The sequence below is a fragment of the Balaenoptera borealis genome, assembly GCF_965194805.1.
Source record: "Balaenoptera borealis genome assembly, chromosome: 14".
Classification (NCBI taxonomy): Eukaryota; Metazoa; Chordata; class Mammalia; order Artiodactyla; family Balaenopteridae; genus Balaenoptera; species Balaenoptera borealis.
The window spans coordinates 25,464,332-25,484,064 of record NC_138875.1 but is presented as its reverse complement, the minus strand read 5'-3'; the positions used below and the strand labels follow the sequence as shown (position 1 = coordinate 25,484,064).

The 19,733-nt window shown below is 52.4% G+C and overlaps 1 protein-coding gene across 9 annotated transcripts in view; it reads right to left on the bottom strand.

Moving 5' to 3' along the window:
- ZBTB7C (zinc finger and BTB domain containing 7C) overlaps positions 1 to 19,733 on the bottom strand; it is a 373,957-nt gene that overhangs the window by 86,606 nt on the left and 267,618 nt on the right. For 2 of the 9 annotated variants that reach the window (XM_082354584.1, XM_082354587.1), the window contains exon 1: positions 15,497 to 16,997. The exons of 6 other annotated variants lie outside the window; for them this stretch is intronic. The gene's annotated coding sequence lies outside the window, so the exon portion shown is untranslated. Of the gene's footprint in view, positions 1 to 15,496; positions 16,998 to 19,733 lie in introns of those variants that run through there. One more of the 9 variants, XM_082354581.1, reaches the window with a different exon arrangement.

Sequence of the window (19,733 nt, the reverse complement as noted above, 5' to 3'; positions counted from 1 at the left end):
CAGCCAGTACCCTGCCACTGTCGCCAGAGCCTTCTGGTCTCAGCACACGCCGGCTGCTCTGGCTGTGTATCCTGAACCTTCTATAGCCTTCTACAACTGCTCCATCCCTTCTTTTTTCCTTTTAAGTTTAGCTTAAAAATATGTGTATTTACTGTATTATATTGTATATTAAAGGGCAATTTGAAAAAATGCACACACTAGACCCCCCCCCCCCGCCCCCCATGCTCACGCTTCAATACACCTGATTCCGTTTCCTAGTTCCCTCTGAGCCGCATTCTATGTGTTCCCGTTTATACAAATGGGATTCTGGACTTCACTGTGTGTGGAACTGATGGGCAGTCATTCGCATGGAAGCTTTGGGTTGAGTGAAAGAGCTTGGCCTACAGGTCTGGGGACAGGCAGGAGAGACGGCAAGACCAATGTTGTGAGCCCCGACCTGGCCTGGGAGGCAGGTCCAGTCCATGAAATTAGGGCTTAGAGGAGAGGCCGAGGACGTGGGGCCCTGGTGCTAAAGGGAAGTGGAGAGGAGCAGAGGACTGTGCCGGCACATGGTGGCTCTGGTGTCCGGAGGGCCCTGGTGGCCCCAGGGAGGCGGTGTTCTCACCATGCAGAGGCAGAGAGGCTGAGCTGCCCTGTGCCTAGGCAGGTGCACACCGTGGTCCTAGGTGACCCTCAGCAGGGACGGGAGGCTCCCTGCACGTCCTGCCAGGGAGGTGGCAGGGTCCTGCAGTCAGGCAAGCTGAGTTTGGAGCCATCAAATCTGGCTTAGACCAACCTAAATGTTGATGGCGACAGAGGAATGGATAAAGAAGATGTGGTACATGTATACAATGGAATATTACTCAGCCATAAAAAGAATGAAATAATGCCCCTTGCAGCAACATGGATGGACTTAAGAGATTGTCGTACTGAGTGAAGTAAGTCAGACAGAGACAGAGAAATAGCGTATGATAACGCTTATATGCGGAAACTAAAAAGAAATGAGACAAATGAATGTATTTACAAAACAGAAACGGACTCACAGACTTAGACAATGAAATTATGGTTACTGGGGGGGAAGGGTGGAGGGAAGGGATAGTCAGCGAGTTTGGGATCGACATGTACACACTGCTATATTTAAAAAGGATAACTAACAAGGACCTACTGTGTAGCACTGGGAACTCTGCTCAATGTTATGTGGCAGCCTGGATGGGAGGGGAGTCTGGGGGAGAACGGATACATGTATATGTATGGCTGAGTTACTTTGCTGTGCACCTGAAACTATCACAGCATTGTTAATTGGCTATACTCCAATATAAAATAAAAAGTTAAAACATAAAAAAAAAAAAAAATCTGCTTGCGAACCGGGATCTACACGACCAATAGTGATGCCAGCACAGCTCAGTGGAGGCACAGCTGGGTGGGCACCACAATTTTTGTTCTGTTTCTTCTTCTTTTAATGGTGCTCCATAAACCCACTTCCATGTTACTATGCACTGTCTGCCTTTGTCCTTTTCATGGTTTACAATATTCCACGAGTGGACGTCCGACAATTGATACTACCATCCTCCTCTTTTGGACTACATTGATTGTTAGTAGGTTTTTTATTTTTTCTCTCTTGTGAAGATGTAGTGGTTGTTGTATCTTTATTTATAGGCGCATAGCTGCTGGAGCAGGGCGTGTGGTGGGGAGAGGGCAGGGACCATATATGCTGTCCTGCCCGAGCGCAAGTTCCTCTGTACGAGAGGCGTCTGAGCAGCTGGTACTATTACATCCACGGAGCCACATGCTTCCAGCCGATTCTACCAAGAGGGCTCAGAGCAGCCGAGGGTGGTGAAGGCTGACTTCATTCGTTACAACTTGCTCTGCTGAAGTATCTGAAACGCGCAGCACTGTGCAAGGAGTGGGTCGGGGCAGGGCATCCCAGGTGAGGGCAGAGAACCAGCCACTTCAGGCTTGTGGGGACCAGAGGCCAAATTAACACAAGCAAGATTCTCCTGGGTGGGGGGGGTCCCAGCGTGGGGAGGTCTCACAGCCCAGGATTCCTGTCCAGCTGTACATAGTTTCCACCCCACAAGGGAGAAAACTGCCCACATCCTGTTGCTCTGCAGCACCGTGCTGGCTTCATTGGAGATGCCCAGTAAATGAATGAATGAGTGGACAGATGAGATGGTAACAGCTTATGTAACTCATACAGTCTTAGTCCCACCCCCAGGAAAGTTAGAATATTCCCTCCCAGAGCCTGACTCCTTGCAGAAGGAAGGGGTGTGGATCCACGGCCCGGGGGAGTCTTTCCCTGGGGCTCTGTCCAGAGGAGCTGACACCCTGAGCTGTAACATGTCCTGCCTGGCAGCTGTGGCATGAGTGATCGGTCCCCAGGCACAGAGGCCTCCAGCAAACCCATCTGTACCTCAGCATGGATCACTGACTGCTTTATGATCACCTGTCTTGTGCTCAGCTCCATGCTAGGGGCTGTGAGGGTCAGAGAGCCATACAGGATATATAGATATCCTGTCTCCAGGGAGTTTACAAACTGAGAAGGATGAGCCATATAGAGGCTGCAGAGGGCACAGATGTGAGCCACCCAGGTTCCCCCTCAAAAAGGACTGGTGGCCCAGCTGGTGGGAGTGTGGTCTGCAGTCAGCCCTCAGCCTAGGACCACCCCGTCAGGATGGCCTGGGCTGCAGAGCCACCCAAAGGCATGCCCGTCCAGGGACACACACATTCCATGACTGCCTGAGGTCCCAGGGGCTCTATAAAGGCATGGGACAAACCTGAGGTGGCCATGTGTGCTCCAGATGACCCCGTGGGGATGGCTGAAGCTGAGGGGCTGCACCACCAGCTTCGTCTCTGCCCTGCCTGCTCCCTCCCTCCCTCAGCATCCTGCAGGGGCGGATCCCCAGGGCGCCTCTGACTAACATCCTCACACTAAACTCTGCTTCCTAGTCAGCTGCCCAGAGTCCCCAGCCTTGGAGAAACAGGGACTATAATACCGAAAATAATTCACAGACTAAATTCAGGGTTAATTCTGTAGTTTAACCTCCGAGTGCTGTAAGAACAGTGGATGTATTGATAGTAATAAATGCTGCAAGACGCATCCTTAACATGCAGTTCTTCTTCGGAATTATATAAGTTTTTATTAATTAACTTGTAAAACACAAACACATATATATTATAGTCTTGTTTATTACTAGGAAGAGTCGTTTCTGTTGTATTTTATGTACGATGCTCAGCTCTGGGGTCCATGATGGACAGGAGGTGGTGTAGCCTGGGGACAGTGAGATGGCTTCTTTCCTGCAGGGCTCAGCCAGCCAGGAAAAATGCCAATTAAGGCAAAGCTGTCTGTGAGGAGTCATTTTAGTTGTCACGTTAACCCTACGACCTGGGGATCACAGGCTGGATACTGGCTCCCCAACTCCTCAGGCAACCTGGGCCCCTTTAATTGGCATCTGTTCCTTCGGGGCGTGGTGACCTCTCCCTAGTAATGCTGAACTTTGCAGGGTTGATGAAAAGCCAGTGAAGAGCCAAGCAAAGTCTGAAGTCTGTCTGCCTGTCTGAGACCCTCGGGCGACACTGGAATGGGAGGAGGTGGGAACGGTTCCCTTCATGTGAACATGTAGGAGACTCCGGGTGGAATATAACTCATCAGAAGCCAATAGCACCTGCTGGAATAGAATCTGCACCACAGTCCCCAGAGCCAAACAAAATGCAACCAACCATCTTGAAGAATCATGGTATTTTGCTGCTAATTACCTTTTTCAGATGCTTTTGCTACCAACTTATTGTTTATCTTCTTACTGATCACATTAATCATTACTACAGACAGGCTGCTGGGGGAGGGGGTGGGAGAGAGTCTGCATGCCCACCCGTGCAGTCCTGGCCAACAGGACCAGCTACCAGGAGTCCTGACTGTGTGAGGACCACAAGGGTCTTTGGGGCACAGTGATGCAGGGGTTTGGGGGCGGTGGCTGGAGGGTCTCTGGACCTTGGGATGAAGGCCGGGGCACCCACCCTCACTGGCTGAGACACTGGGAATCCTCACGGGATACTGCTTGGTGGTTTTAGTTTGGTGTCTGTGAAGTGCTCTCTGAGCCAGCCCTGGAGGAGCTTGACTTCTTCAAGGAGCAAGGGTGAGTGAGAAGATGGAAAAGCAAACACACCTTCTGGGGAAATGGACAGGAAGGGTTTTAACATTAGTTGGGGAGAAAGCTCCTTGCTGTCACCCTCTTTCCCAGCCCCTCCGCTCCAGTAGGAACAGCAGTGGCCAATCTAGGGACAACCAGGAGGAAATCTAGGGCCAGGTCAAGGCAGGCGTGGTGGCTACTGATGGAAGCCCTCAGCTTTCCTCAGTGGTGGCAGGAAAAATACCATGATCACGGGCAGAACACAGGGGCCACTGGACAAAGGAGAGGTTCTTGGTGGGGTTGGGTGGATGTGTCGGGACCCAGAAATCTGCTGTACGGAAGTGCTGAGTTGAAAGCTATTTTCAAAATTACGGCTACTGTGTGTTAGACATGGTGCATAATTTATCTTTTTAATTCTTTCATCAGGTCAGGAGGCAGCTATAACTTTCCCATTGTACAGAGGAATACCTGAGGCTCAGAGATTCCAAGAAGTCCATGGTGACCTGACTGGAAAGTGGATGAGCTGAGACTGGAACTCAGATCTAAGTGAGTCTCCCCAGCAGGTGCCTCCCACTGTGGAAGCCGTGGAAGGGACCTCCCTCCTGAATGGGACTCTGGACAAGGTAGTGTCCCAAGGAGCAAGGTTCCCCAGCCCTGAATGGCGTGTCTTTTCTTGGCTGCCTTCCAGACATCTGTTCTTGCACCCCTGGGCCACTGACCGCCAGCCACCTTACTGGGAAGCCCTCTTGGTCATATGAGTACCGACAGCCCTCTGTGCCTGGGACACCACCACTCAAAGCAACTTGTTTCCCGACTTTTCCATCCTGGTACTCAGATCACAGCAGGCTGAGGAAGCAAGGTGGAGGTTGCTGGCCATAATGACCTAAGGGCTGGGAGACGCAGTCAAGCACTGTGGCAAGAGTGTGGTCTTGGGGGCAAGCAGATGCATATTCTGGCTCCTCCATCTGCGAGGAAGAACTTTTGGAGCAGGAGGTCCTTTTGAGGCCCTGACATTGTCTGCTTGGCCCTTCATTAGGTGGCCCCAGTGGACGAGGCCATCCAGGGCATTGACCCTGGCCAGGCAGCCCCGGGAGACACCGTCCAGCAGATGTCCGTCTGTCATGGTGCGGTCGCGCTGCTGTAGCCAGTGGTGCATTCTAAGAATACGTGACGTGGAGAACCCTTTCCCTAGTGTGTTTCGGGCAAGCAATCCCACCAGGGCCCTGCCAAGGGCAGGGCCGTGGGTGTGCCAGCACAGGGCCACTGCAGGAGCAGTATATACTCTGGGAAACTTTACAAACGTGGCTGGGCCATTCTTTTATAACATTTGATCTCTTCAAAGATGGTGTTTAAAAAGTTTACACACTGATGTTTTCTGTTTCCTTTATTACCTCTCATGCTGATTCCTCCCCACCTCCATTATTACCTGCTCTGAATTGATACCTGATAATAATGATTTTGAATAACCCATTCTATGGTAATTCTTCACTTTCCTTAGTCAACTGACTTAGTCTAAGAGCAGGCCAGAATTTTGTCATAGATGGGTCTTATTAAATACACAGAATAACTGTATCTTTAACCTACCCACCCCCTGACACCCTGGGACTTGAAGACAGCCCTCGTGTGCTGCCCCCTCTCTCCCCATCAGAGCAGGCCTCAGAGCCCGGTCCTGCCCAGAGAGACCCTTGGCTTTTTAATCGAGTCACCTAAAACCAATTGTGGCCTCACACGTCCACTACTTTCCACAAGATGCTGCTCAGTTTATTTCTAAAATTTCAGACAGTCCCAGCCCCCAAAAGGAGATCCTGGCCAAAGGGATGCCCCCATCCAGCTCCATGTCACCTGGGGACGCCTGCTTGGAAGAGGCCATTGTGCTGCATCAGAGTTTGTCCTGTCCAGCTGGTGAAGGCCAGCACTTACAGGCCGGGCACTGAGGGGTGCTCTCATTCCGTCCTCACAGCAACCCTGTGAAGTTTCATCCCCATTTTATAAATGGCGAAACCACAGCACCGAGACATTATGTAACTAGTCCAATGCCACAGAGCCTGTAAATGAGAACCAGGTCTCGAACCAGGCCCCGACTGCAGAGCCTATGAGCTAAGAGGCTGTGGCACGCTGCTTCGCCTCTGGTCCCAGCTCAGAGCCTCTCCATGAAGCCTCCCCTGAGCCCTCTGCCCCTCACCCCCTGCTCTGACTCTGAACAGCACCATCTTTCTGGACCAATCAGCAGAGCCTGTCACTTTTATAGACTCTTGCTTCATTTTCAAGTTCTGTCTTAACTGGGTAAACGGATGACAATCTTGGGAGGGCAGGGGCCAGAGAGCTGCATCTGCATCCTTTCTGGGGCCAGCACAGGGCCTGGCACACAGTAGGGGCTGCTTCTGTCCTTGCTGACTAGGCGTCACTCGCAATGGCCCCACTGGCTGCGGGGAAGGCCCCACCCATCCTCTCCTGGCTGCCCCCAGAGGAGGCTCACTTGGTCTGGCCAGTTCATCCCAGCGTGGGCCCGGGGTTGGCTGACGCTCAGCCCCTCTCCTCTGCCTGGGTCTGGAAAGAGTTCACCACCATGTTATTGGAAAGGCTTCCAAGAGCTGGAAGCCAGGTTCACTCAGAGGGTGCACCATGGGAGGTAGGGAGGAGGGCAGGGAGGGAGGGTGTCGGGAAGCGTCCCACAGCGGGGAGCCCAACAAGAGAAGGCAGGGAGGAGCGGGCAGTGGAGTGGAGACCCCGCAGCTGGGTGTGCACCAGGCCAGCCAGGGGCCCACCGCGCAGGGTCCCGTCCTCTGGAGCACGCCTTCCTCTCCATCTTTGTGTTCACTCCGTTTGTTCCCCAACCTTCCTGGGGTCCAGTGTCACCTTGAAGAAACCCACTGACCTGAAGGAAATCATCCCCACCTGCCCAAACATTAACCTGCGGTCCGTTTAGTCCAGCTCGTCCTTTTGGAAGCCCCGGGTTCTCCCCGCCATGCACCCCAACTGACAGTCCTCCCCAAGGTGCCCTCATTCTGGTCACTCATCCTCCTCCCACCTCACTCCCCCCACCACCCTGGGGCCAAGTCTGTGCCCAGGCCGCACAAGCAGGTACAGATGCCGCTTGATTAAAGTGGTGCTAGGAGGTCCCCATTCCCACAGAAACTGCCTCCACACTCCGCCCGGAGTTACTGTGCTTTATCCTCACACCTGAAGTCCCCCCATTAGAAACTTAAGTCTCCTCTTTCAAAGACAGACACCCCATGAAGGGGGCAATGTGGTTGCCGGAGGCTTCGGCAGCTTCGTGTGAGTTAGTGTAAAGGACTGGCTTTCTCCTAATAACTGGGTCAGATCATCAGAAAGAGAGGATGGAGTGGGAGTCCTGAAGGGGTGCTAAGAGGCTGGGTGGGTGCGGTGATTCTGGAACACAGAATGATTCCTGGATCGGCAGGCTCCACGCGGGTGGAGGAATTTGAACAGTGAAAGAATAGCATGAAAGGACCGGGAAAAAAAGTTCTGCTGCCCTGCACAAGTATTGCTAAAAGGGAGTGATGAAAAACTAAGGGTTGAACATACACTCAGGGGGTCTTCATAACCTGGTTAGAACCCGAGTTTAGGCAGTCCATACTCAGAGTGGAATGTTCACCGAAAACACACACACACACACACACACACACCCCACACCCCCTCTCCAACACACAATCCAAAAGAAGATACAGCCATGCCCAGAAAACTGCCTCAAACATATTTCCTTCCAAGCTGCCAGCGGAGGAGGCCCCACAGATCAGTAGGAGGCAGATCAAGCCTGTTTCCTTTTACTGAAACTTCTTCCCTTCTAGAATTTCTCCTTCTCTGCAGGTCCAGGCCACAAAGACATTAATCCCCATTCAAATGAACGTTCAAGGTTCTTCCTTCATTAGAAAAAAAAACTCTCAAAACACCCCCAAGCAGCGGCTCTAATGTCACCGAGTGTATGTTCATCAGGAAGGGAGGGAGGGAGCGGCTCTGGGCCTCACCTGGCCTCTTTCTTGTTGGGAGGCAGATACGTGACTGCCCCCCACCCCGCCCTGCTTCCCCTCCCTCCAACAGCTTTAATAAACACTGATGATTTCAGTCCTCCAAGCACAGCTGTCCTGCGAGCTGTCCGGTCAGGGGTACGGGGTGGGAGCCAAGGGCTGGATCTCCAAATAAACCAGCCCTCCCTTTCCCGCCTCCGCCCGCCTCTCGAGAGCAGGTGGGTGTTGAGGAGGAGGGCACGTCTCTGGCTGAGACCAGGGATGACAGAAGCGTTTTCTGAGCCGCCTGCTGAGGGCACAGCCCCAGTGGGGGAGGGTGGAGGAGCAGAGCTTGCAGACAGGGTTAGAGGTGAGGCCGCCCTCCAGACATGCCATGAATTCAGGCCTCTCCACAACCCTCCATCCAAATCCAGGGGCCCTGAGATGGCACTTCCGGGGGCTAGCCTTAGGCCGCCTCTCTGGTTAAAATGTGTGGCACATTATTGGAGGACAGAAATGGAGCGTTAGTCAATTCGTCACCTATAGGAGGTGTGTGGGAAATGGCTAAATGGCTAAATGGAGGAATGAATGAATGACTGTCCGACACTCTGGGCTACTATTAGAAACAGCAGTAGAAGAAGGGGAGGAAAGCTATGGGGACTTCAAGGGAGGTGGGTAGGGACGCTACTGAGGGGAGTGGGAGAAGAAAGGGCTACCAAGTCATATTCTACCCCACCACCGTGGTGCACACGGCCAGCCAGGCAGCTCGGACCCTCAAAGAGCGTGACTCCCTTATCAAGTAACTTCCATTTGCATGACTCCTGCTAAATCCTCCTCCAAGAAGTTGGGACAGTTGTCCGCTTAGAATGTGACACTCAGAGCTGTCATAGCTGAACTTCAGAAACCATCCACTCAAGGGCTCTCTGAATTTTTTTTCAGCAGCAGAAGCTCCCTTTTGTACAAATAAAATTTCAGGCAAAAACAGACCCGTCCTGAACCGTTCTGCTTGAATCAGCTCCATGAATCCCTTTGGAGACGCCAGTCTAATCCAACACCTCGTTTTGAGAAAGGAAACTGAAGCCCAGAGAGGTCAGCCTGTGTTCTCACTCTCCATCACAACCACCTTCAGGCGCCTGGTCCCCTCTGCTGAGCATCTACTTCAGTACCTCTTGGGTGGGGCCCGGCACGTGTAATCTTTAAAAGGTTTCATAGGTGATGACCACCTGGAGTCAGGTTTAGGAACTGCTGGATTAAGCACTAGCTTGAAAGTGAACAGTAAATTAGTAGCTGGGCCTGATCCCAGCTGCTTGACAATGATATCCAAGAAGCTATTGGAATTCATTTCCGGTACTGAGGTCTGCTTATATTGAACTTGATGCCACTGATTGAGATTTTAGCATGTTCTGGGTGAAAGGATAATTTTTCATAATCTTTGGCAGTCTTTCAAACTAGGTGAGTCCCCCCCCCGAACCATTCGGCTCATATCTACCTCTGTTAAGAGTGTGACTCCAGTCAGTCCCATAGGTATGACAAGGGGATGAAATTATTTCATTGTGGAGCTGAAATACCAGTGTGAAATAGAGCACCCAGCCACACCTAGCAGTTTTGGATGAATCAATGGATCTTGCCAGCAGCTCAGGGCCCGAACAGGAATGGGACGAGGTGGCCTTTTATTGCCCGGCTGCCACCTGGTTATGATGTTAGCTCTCCAACAGTTTTATTCGTGGTCCCAAAAGTGTCACTTAACACAATAAAAAGGTCAGGATCTTAGTCGTCTCCAAGTCCCAAACATTGAACAGCTTGTCCAATGAATGTCACATTTATTTCCCTTCAGGTCAATTTCTTCCTTTCCCAGGGTCTGGCTTTCCATCAGGAGCTGCATCTGGATAAAGTGGGGCTGAGGGAGCAGGCCCCACTGCCGGCTCTCTGGAGCATTCCTCGGGGAAACAGAATGAGAGCACCGACCCCTGCACTGTCCCATAGAACAGTGTCACACCGTGCGACCCTGCACTGTCCCATAGAAACTTATCGGGAAAACCTGGTGAGAGGTCTGGGACATGCAGAGGAAACACCAGGCTAGGCAGGATGATCAAGAAGTTGAAATAAATGGATCTCACTATAGGTACGGCAAGCAAATGTGACTTAGCTGATTCCAGAATATTTCCTGGGTGCTGCTTCCTTGAGCATATAAACCCTTAGAAAATAGGATGGCTACAATTAAAAAGGCAGATATTACCAATAAACGTCGTCAAAGATGTTGAGAAACTGGAATCCTTACACACTGCTGACGGGAATGTAAAATGGTGCAGCCACTGTGAAAAACAGTCTGGCAGTTTCCCAAAAGGTAACACATAGAGTTACCATCTGACCCAGCAATTCCACTCCTAGATATATATCCAAGAGAAAGACTAACCTATGGCCACACAACATCTTGTGCATGAATGTTCATAGTATTATTGACAAGAGCCAAACATGGAAACAACCCAGCTATCCATCAGGTGATGATGGGATAAATAAAATGTGATATATCCATACAAGGAACATTATTCAGCAATAAAAGAAATGAAATACCAATACATGTTACAGTGTGGATGAACCTTAAAAACATTATGTGAAGTGAAAGAAGTCAGTCACAAAAGGCTGCATATTCTATGATTCCATTGATATGAAATGTCCAGGACAGGCAAATATATTTAGAGATAGAAAGTAGATTTTTGGTGACCTAGAACTGGGGAGTTGGGGTGAAATGGGGAGTGAGTGCTAATGGTTACGGGGTTCTTTTTGGTGTGATGAAAATATTCTAAAATTGATGGTGGTGAGGGTAGCACAACTTTGTAAATATACTAAAAACCACTGACTTGTACACTTTAAGTGGGTGACTTGCATGGTATGTGACTTATAGCTCAATAAAGCTGGTATTAAAAAAAAAACAACAAACCTTAGAAAAGTTCCTGTTATTTAGGTTCTGCTAAATAGAGGCGTTCTCTGCTAGACTTCCCTAGGGCTTAAAAGAAGGCACGTATCAACAGGAATTAGGGTCACCGTCACCTCTTACTTTTACCAGTAGCTTCACAAGAAACAATGGATCAACCCGTTAGCTCCAGAAAGAACAAAATCATCAGCCAGAATCCACAGCCAAAAAAGCAACAGCCCTGAGTGTACGTGTGCACATATGTGTGTGTAGGCAAGGCAGAATTTTTCTGAAGGCCAAGTTCAGCTCTGATATTATTTGGGAAGGTCACGTGTACATCTGCTTCTGGTTTGTATCTAATTTGAAAAAGCCGACACTGACTGTGTACTCTATTATTAGGCAGTTTTTTTTCAGTTCAGTGTCTCGGTGTTGCTCTACTCAACTTGTTCAGAGGATGAACTCACTTCTTGACAGATGAAGAACATCCCGCCCCGGGGTTCTGGCCCAGGAGGGGCAGGCTTTGGTCGTGCCAGCTTTTCCCCTTCTGCACCTCATGTGACCCGAGCCAGGCCACCACTGGGGAAGAGTTCTTACCCCAGGGGAAGCTTCCTTCTCGATTGCTGGCCTCCTGCAGGTGGAGGAGATGCGGGGGTGACGAGGAAAGGGAAGGAGGCCCACTCTGGCTGGTCCCCTTCCAAGCAAGGCCCCGATGGAGGGGGCCTCCCAAAGGGAACAAAAGGGAGTGAGACAGGAGAGCACACATTCTTCTTTTTCTAAACACAGGCTCGAGATGGACAAAGGGAAAGTTATATTATGCTGCAATTTTGAAAGTCATCCACTGAAGATAAACTCTCCCTTCAAAGGAATTACTCATCTTACTCCGTCGTGGTACCTAGGGGTCTATCAGTATTCAAATTTATTAAGCAACGACATGCAGAATATATAGTACAAAGGGCCCATTTCATCACCCCATTCCTCAAGTTATCTGTTTTTTGCTAAGTCATGAGAAGTCCAGCAACTTAAAAACCAAAACAAAAACTAACAAGTGCGCACAAAGATGGAAAAAAATCCTTGGTGGAAGTTACTAGGAGGCAGGCAGCTTCAGAAAGGAAAAAACACAATCTCTGACTAATATGAAGGAGACTCCAAATTGCTCCTGGCAACAATCTCTCAACCCCAGATTCCCCTCCCTCTATTCATCTCCACAGTTCCCAGCCAAAGGAAAATAAACTGAACAGCTCTCTCCCTGGCCCAACCTGTAGGGCTGCAAGCGCTGAGCAAACAGACATCCCCATGCAATTATCCACCTGTGCAATCGCTGTAAACATGGGGCAGCCAGGCGGGGGCTCACCGCTCTGATCAGGCTGATCATCCCAATATTAGGAGAAAAATGCCTTTATTCTGTCACCACGACATCAAAATGGAACACAATGTGATCTCGTGACCTCAAACCCGAGAGATTTAAAAAAAAAGAAAAGAAAGAAAAGAAAAAAAAAGAAAGCAAGAAGAAAGGAAGAGGAAAATCATCCTCCCCAGAAGAGTTGGTGTCAGTTCTGAAGAAGTAAGCCCCCAGAACATCCCTCAGGTGGGCTTAGCTTCAAGGCAAGATTTATCAGTTCACCTTCCTCACAAAAGTGAGAGTTAATTTTAGAGGTAGTTATCTTACACCTATTATACCATTCAAGATGGAAGGAGAGTTAACAGACCAAATGTCCTGAAATATTTATGGCCGCTCTGTGTCAAAGATTCATCTGACACCGTTTTATTAGGACAGATATGTCAGGTCAGCTAAAGCAGAGGTGGACAGGAGCATCGGGAAATGGCATTGTGAGTGGAGATACAGCGGATGGAGCACCGTCTTTTCAGTTGAGTCCTGAAACACCCTGGCAGGCGGGCGTGAGCTGCTCTGAGAGCTATGGACAGTCAAGAGACCTGGCTTCTAGTGCTGGCTTCACTACCAAGTCCTGTGAACACGGACCAGCTTCCCCAGTGGTAGGATGAGGGGCTTGGAGCTGCAGCTCCAGCCCTGAGAGTATGGAAGGTGCCATTGCAGCCGCTGAGGAACGAGGGTGGGGGCCGGGAGTGAGGCTCTTGGGGCAGCTCTCAGCCTGGCTGGCACTGCTGCAGAGAGGCACCAGTCCTCCTAGAGGCTGCACGGGGTCTGGTCCTCTCCAGCTTCGATGCCCCAAACTAAAGGCTCATCTTAGAACCCACGACTGTAAACCAATAATCTGAACAGCAGGGGCTCAAACAGCTTCCTAGGTCCCTGTGTGCACTCTGGGGACCAGTCCTCATGACTGTAGCATGGGGACACTCACCATTCCAACTGCCCACCCCTTGTCTTCTCCCAGCCCCCCTGCTGCCTCTCCTTCTTCATGGCCATGCTTCTGTAGCACCTTCCCACATACTGTCTCATTTCATTCACTCAATACTCACTGAAGGATGTACTGTTACAATTACTATTCCCATTGACAGAGGCCAGGGACCAGGTCAGATTTCACTTACTAATGTATGCCAACACTTAGCACGGCGCTTGGAATCACACATTAGACCATGTAACAGTTGTCGAATAAATGATTGACTGATTGAATGGAAAGAAACTCAGGTTCAAGAAGGTTAACATTGGATGTAACACATACTGTATTGTACAATAATTATACCAGAGTGATGGAGTCCTGTCTCCTCAGCTAAAATGAAACATTCTAAAAGATGGCTGGTATAATGGGTAGCTTGGATTCCTGGTTCTGTCACTTACTAAGTGGCAGCTTACTTAACCCCTCTGAGCTTTAGTTTCCTCATCTGCAAAGTGGAGGTAATGATTCACATCTGATGGGTTGTGTGGATTAGAGGAGATAAAGTATGCCAAGCACAGTACCTGGCACGTGGTAGATGGCCTCTGAATGTCCCATCCCTTTCTTCCCTGCCCGTACCCTCTTTGGCTTATCTCCCAGAGCTGACACGGCAGGATAAGCCTTGAGTTCTATGACCTCCAGGCCTTTGCTCTTTTGGTCTTCCTCCCTCAGGGTCCTGACCCAAAGCCTCCTCTTATTTTAAGCCTTTGTTGACCTCTTTGGCTGCCAAAGTGCCTCTTCTCAGATCCCAAAATGGCTCTCCCAGTTGTCTCTCAAGGAAAAGTTGATTCAGGGAAGGGCCCAGTGTGTAGCTTGTGTCTCTTTTGACTTGTGAGAAGAGATCTGGAAATCCGTCCAGAAGAGGTCCCTGAACCCTTCTAATTCCTAGGATTTAACTGGGTGATGGAGTGGAGCTGAAACTTGAACCTGGCAGGACCTTTGCCCTTCCTCTCCCTCCCCTTCCACAAAAACTTCTATGACTCTGGAGAAAACTGCCTGATTGTTTCAACCACTTCCTTTACTTGTTCATATTCCTGCATTTGGAGGGATTGGAAGGGGTACGCCACCCGTCGCCCAATGAATCGCGAGAATGAGGCTGCCTCCTGTGCAGAACCCAGTACCAGAGGTTAAAAGAAAAAGGGCAGCCGTCCCCGGCCCACCGTCCACAGCCGGGACAACAGAAGCCAGAAACCAGCACGACCAAACCCGACGACCCTCGGAGCCCTGACCACAGACACGAAGAAAACTGCACCCGCTCGACTCTCAGAGCCGGGGTGTGTGTGGGGTGTGTGCAGGCTCTTTCCAGAGTCCCTCCCAGGCCAGCCCGCGGCCGCTGCGGGAACCCGGCTGTAGGGAACACGGCGGTCGCGAGGGTGACGCGGGTTGGGGCGCGCGGAGCCGGCCCGTCCCACCCGGACCCGGCCGCCTGTGGAGCTCCGGGACCCGGGCTTGGCTCCACCGCCCACCCACGCCCAGGTCAGGGCACAGGGAAGGGTCCCCACCCACCCGGTTCTGCTGGCGATTCAGCCCGGGACGGCGACGGGATTCCCTCCGGCTCGCCCAGCGACTTGTGCCAATCCCCCTTTCATTCCTGCCCCTGTCCTGACTTCTGCCAGGAGTTGCCTTGGCTTTCTCCCTGCCCCCCCCACCCAAGTTTTGCATCTGATATAGGGGGGACCAAGCTTTTTTTGGGGGGGGGGAGGGTCTTGAAACTAACAATGTCTATCGACCACCACCTTCCAGAGTGCCCCTCGCACTCTCCGCTGTCCCCTTTCTGCCACCCCATAAACCTGCCGCGAGGGCCGCGGGCGCTGAGAACGCGAGCAGAGTTGCTGTATTCCGAGTCCCCGATTCTTTCCTGCGCTTCGCTGGGAGGTAGGCGGCCGCGCGCCCCTGCATTACCGCGGGGGCCCTAGCCCCGCTTTCCCCAGCACGCTCGTTTCCAGCCCAGGCGCGGCTTTGAAATTCCTCGCGGACGCCGCCACTCACGCCCGGCGAGGGCCAGTCCGAGCCGCCACCCGGGCCAGGCGTCCCCGCAGTGCCCGGAGAGGGGATGCAGCGGCCGGGCGCCCGAGGCGCCTCCTCCCCACCCCCGCCTCCACGGCCGCCTGCCCGGAGCCCCGAGCCCATCCCAGCCCGCTCCGGCCGAGGCCGCCGCAGACCCACCTGGCCGCCCCGGGGACGCCGCTCGTGCCCGGGTCGTGTCCTGAGCGCCGCCAGGGTCCCGGGCTGGGAATTCACGCGGCAGCGCTGCTCAGGGGAGCCTGCCGCAGCCGGCGGGAGGTTGTCATTGATTCGTGCTGGGCGAGTTAAGCCATTCCAGGAGTGGTTTTGAGAGAGCACTCCCACCCCTCCCTCCAACCAGAAGTATTTGGCAGGCAGCCCCTTTTTGTCCACCTGTACTGTTCAGCGCGGGACAGGGACCAATTTCACTAGTCGCGCTTTACGCCTCACTTTCTAATACGAAAAGTAAGCCCCTTCGTAAAGGTAAAGCAGAAATGAAAGCAAGGGTAGTGGAGGAGCTTTTCCCCCACTTTTCTCCTGGATCTCTCCGTTTGTTTATTTTTTCTCTAATATTTCACAAAATGCCTTACCATTTATCTCAAATCAGGGATGGCTTTTCATTGTTATTGTTTTTTTCTCCAATTCTGAACGTCTTTTATTTTTAGAGGCAATTTTATTTCCATTTGCCTGAAACCTGAGCCCAATAAAATTACTAGAATTATATGTTTTCTCTTTAAAGGGTCGTGAGTGTAACTTATCATATAAAACATTGCACAGCAAGCGTGCAAGTGGCAAATGAAACGGAGGGAAGTGCAGGAAGTAAGCACAGAACCGTGGCTCCCCCCACGGGGTTGCCCAGGGAACTCGGCCCAGAGGGAGTCCTGAAGCCTGAGGTGGGAGCACCGACTGCCCTGTTCTCCCCAACGACAAACACAGTATCACCAGGCTCTCCCTGGCTTTGTCACCGTTCTAAGACTGACTCAGAAATGCCAACCAGAGACCCAACAGTCCACATTTGGGGTGGGCCAGCCACCAATCCCAGAGAGGTGTGGTGGAGCGCCCTTGCCCAAGCTGTTCCTTGAAACCACATACCACGCCCTTTTTGAAACTGCCGGCTGGGAGGCTCCTGCTGCTGTCAGCCCTCTTCCCCAGAACTGCCCTTCACCTGGGGGGAACTTTCACTAACTCCTGGGTACCTAGGCTGGCGGTTCTCAGAAAGGGGGGAGGGGCCAGGGAGGGAGGGAGGGAGGGTCCTTCCTCCCTGGAGACCAGCTGCCTGGTGTGTGATGGAGACTCAGCACAAAACAAATGAGACCAATGAGAGACCTGGCCCTCCATGGCCTCTGTCACTCTTCACCGGCAGGCCACAAACATTAAAGCATCCCAGAGCCAAAGGTAAATCCCAAAGGCCCATCAGTCTATGAAGGCCCAGGATGGGGCTGAGGTTTGCAGAACCCCAGGAAGATGGTTCAGACTTAAATTTATCTCTTCCAACAGGTGCCCCCTGCCTGAAATCCCAGTGTTAATGATTCATTCCTTTGTGGGGCACGCCCTGCACAGAGCCTGCGCCAGGCAGGCAAATTTGCTTCAGGAAGGCAGGAAGGGTCTCCTTCTGTAGTTTTAAAACTGAAAAATACCCATGGGTCAGGGGCAAGAGTCTCCACAAGGGGCTGGAAGGAGTTTGTCAGACCTTCTTGTTATGGTGGGAGGGTCATGGGTGGCAGCATGTCGGGGTGGAGAGGCTTGGAGCTGGGGAGGGGAGGGGAGGGGAGGGGTGGGGAGGGGAGGGGAGGGGAGGGGTGGGGTGAGGATGGGAGGAGAGTGTTGGGGAGGGGAGGGGAGGGGTGGGGAGGGGTGAGGAGGGGAGGGGAGGGTGGGGAGGGGAGGGGTGGAGAGGGGAGGGGAGGGGAGGGGTGGGGAGGGGAGGGGAGGGGCTGCTAAATCAGGGAATCAGGCACTGAAGGTCAGAAGGGAAGGTGCTTAATCAGGGTTGGTGGACAGCTTCCAAGATTGGATGACTCCATATAGCTTTTTATCAAAAACCATGTACTCCCGGAACACCCAAGCCAAAGAATGAAAAGTTAAATCCCTGTGTCCACAAAGGCACTAATTAAATATCCACTCAAGCATAACTCCACACTCCACTCCTAGAACCAGTAGGTAAAGGCGCCAGCGCATGATCTGGATGGAATCAGTATCAATCCAGAAGTGTTTGTTGTGCACCCAGAAGTTGAGGTTTGCCACAGCGGCCTGGGTGGAGGTGGGGTGGGGTGGGTGCAGTGGGGTGCCGCCCTCCCCTCGGAGCCTCACGTCTTGTGGGGAGATCAAGCACAGGGGACCAGTCAGCATGGGGTGGGGTACTATAGAGCACTATCCGGGGTCCATTAAGGAACAGGGCGCTGATTCTGCAGAGCAGACAAGGAACCAAGGGCAGTCATGAGGATAGGACTCATCTGGAGAGGGCTCCAGGAAGTGGTCCAGGCAGACCTGGAAGTCTGTGCTGCTGTGAGAAGGAGGGCATGTCAGGTAGGGGGAGTGAAGGCTGGGGGAGGGGGCAGCTGGCCTGGTTTAGAGGGTTCTCCCAGTGGATAAAGCATCAGGTCGGGGTCTACAAGACAATCAGTTTATGGATACAGCTTCCAGCTAAAAGGAGAGAGTACAGGGCAGGGCCTGCTTTGAAGGGAGGGAGGATTGGAGCACCTCTTTCAAACCCAGCTGGAGCTGGATGTGGGCAGAGGGAGTGGAGGAGGGAGGCTGTAGGGAGGGGTGGGGGAGAGTTGTGTGCCCAGCCCAGCCTGCCCCTAGGCGGTTCCTCCTAGCAGGGCTCCAGCCCCTGGACCTGAAGGAGCGTCTGAGTAGGCCAGTGGGTGGTGCCAGGGCTGAGGATACTGCAGCCAAGAGCCTCGGGGGAAAGTTGGCCACAGTCCAGCCCACCGGCTGGGTACTGCAGTGGACAGTGGATGTCATTCCTCCCTCCCCCTTAATCACTGTGTGTGCATGCCCTGTTGGGACACACCCTTCGGAAGGGCTCTGGGCAAAAAGTGGGGAGCCCTGCCCCTCTGCCCCTCCAGCCTCGTCTCCCTGTTCTCAGCCCCCATGCCAGCCGCCTTCTGGGAACAGGAACATAAAGGAGTCTTGGAGGGTGGGGTGGGGAGAGGGGGGCGGGAGAGGCTCCCAAAGCCACACAGAAGGGGCTCAGGGCGGGCCAGACTCTAGATCTGTTACTGTGCATTTCCTTTGGGGAGGTGGTTCCCTCTTAGGCCCTCTCTGGCCCCCTCCCTCGTACTCCCCCTCCTCCCCACCCCACCCCCTTCCTGGGTCAGGTCGGTCAGAGCACTTGGAAACAGGCTGGCTTACAGACGCCTGGCCTTCCACATCTGCCTCCAAACCACCACACGCCCTTGTTCCAGGGAGGATGAAAGCTCCTGCTCCAACCACCAAGCAGTGGCTCAGAAGGCTAAACAGAAGCACAGGGAGCAAATCCGCTACCATCAACTTGAAACTTTAGCGGTGCCTGGTCAGCAGCTGTGACACAGGCACGAAGACAGCTTCTGTACAAGCAGGCACACATACAGAATGTGCATAGAGAGGGGGACACAGAGATGGCCCGTGTAATCCGAAAATAGTAATCACTCACATCTATTGAGAATCTACCCCTCACTTAATCCTTCAACCACACCATGAGGTAGGTCCTTTTATTTTCTCCATTTTACTAATGAGGAAACTGGGGCCCAGAGAGGTCATATCGCTTGTTCAAGGTCACAAAGCTTGATAAATCACAAGCACTGGACATGACGCCTGGGTCTTTGGACTCTGCTGCCCAGAGGCTGACCCCAGGGTTGGGCTCTGTCCCTTTGTCTAGTTCCTACAACTGGTTCCCTAAGAAGCAGTTTGCTTTGCTAGTGTGTGCCTCAGTTTCCCCACCTGCTGAGCAGGCAGAGTAATGACTCTTACTAAACTGAGAGGATGTTATTAGCCAGGAGGAGGCTGAGATGGAGGTTAGACTGTGATAAAGCGCTACAGCAAGTCTTCCCTAGAGGACACACATGGCACTGAGGTTGAGTGTTACTCAGGCTGGAAACTCAGAGTCGCCCTTGCTGCCTCCCTCTTCTTCCCGCCCCTCCCCCCGCTCTAGCCAAATCACCACTTGCAAGACTCCAATCTCCAAGGTAGATCCCCAGTCTGCCCTCTACCTGCGTCCTCCACCACTGCCCTAGCCACCAACCCTCTCCCCTTGACTTGGGCGGGACCCTCTACTGGCCCCCCTGCTCCCACTCCTGTCCTGCTCCTTCCACCCAGTGCCACACAGCTGCCCTGGTAATCCTCAAACATGCATCTGGCCATGTCGCAGGGCACTTAAAATGCAATCCAAACTGTTCACTGTGGCCCACGAGGCACG